The sequence below is a fragment of the Galeopterus variegatus genome, unplaced genomic scaffold (genome assembly GCF_000696425.1).
Source record: "Galeopterus variegatus unplaced genomic scaffold, G_variegatus-3.0.2 Scaffold4771, whole genome shotgun sequence".
NCBI classification, from domain to species: domain Eukaryota; kingdom Metazoa; phylum Chordata; class Mammalia; order Dermoptera; family Cynocephalidae; genus Galeopterus; species Galeopterus variegatus.
Window position 1 is genome coordinate 6,910 of NW_007730882.1, and position 1,316 is coordinate 8,225.

Below are 1,316 nucleotides of genomic sequence, written 5' to 3' on the forward strand. Positions count from 1 at the left end.
GCTGAGACTAAGAAGACATGATGACTAAATATACTATGGAATCCTGAGTTGGAACAGAAAAAGGACATTAGTGGAAAAACTGGTGAAATCTGAATATACTCTGTAGCTTAGTAATTAGTATTGTACCCATGTTACTTTCATAGTTTTGATAAATGAACCACGGTTATACAAAATGCTACCATTAGTGGAATCTGGGTGAAAGGCATATGGGAACTATCTTCACCATTCTTCTATAAATCTGAAATTATTAAAAAATAAGGTTTAAAAAATGACATTGACCAAAAAAAGTTATGAAAATTTTTAAAATGAAAAGTTAGTCATAAAATAATATGCTCATATGATCATAGTGTACCAAAAATGTCAAGAGGATGTGCGCATTAAAAAAATGATTGTTTTGTTCTGGGTAAATAAAGTATGGTTGGGTCTGCAGATGAGAGTGTGCTTTCTTCAAGTTTTGTATATAAACATTTCTTACATATAAACGATTTTTTTGTTGTTGTTATTATTGTTTAACACTAAATTGCTGGCTTGTCTTTTTCCTCATTCCGGAGAATAATCAGGCTGGTCAGAGATGTTATCTTAATTTCTAGAATTTCAGATGAACCTATCGTCCACGTTCTTAAATGAAATCCAAGCACACCTTTTCTTCAGTCTTGAAAGGCACACTGGTTTGATCCTCAACTTCTGGATTTCTAGAATTTCAGATGAACCTATCGTCCACGTTCTTAAATGAAATCCAAGCACACCTTTTTTTCAGTCTTGAAAGGCACACTGGTTTGATCCTCAACTTCTGGGGAACTGGCAGAATCGCGGCTCCAGGCAGGAGTGAGTAACTGAGATACAATTTCTCAACACACTAAACAAGGCAGAAAAATAAAATAAAAAGAAAAGGGGGCGGGAATTTAACAAAAATAAACAAGGCAGAAACTCTCCCCTAGGTTTCTTGAGGCGCTAGCATGGGGTATACTGGAAGGGGAATCCTGAGGAATGTGAGGAACTATTTATGCTCCAGACACCGTTCTAATGTCTTCTGCAATACAAACGCCTTCAATTCTCACAAAAAACCGTTGCACGCTAAGGACCCCCACTAGCCTCATTTACAAACGCGGACGCTTCCGAGGCGTGGGGGCTCCGCCCGGAGGGTACAGCCCCACCCAGCCCGGCGCGGCGCGACGCCGCTCCCTCTCCCCTCCGCGCATGTGCAGCCGCCTTCCCCTCTGGCTTGTCCTTCCAGGCCTCAGGTCCACGCTGCGGGGGAGCGGCGGGTGAGGGTTGTGCGAGGCACCCCGCGCGGCTCGGCGGGCGGGCGGGCAGCC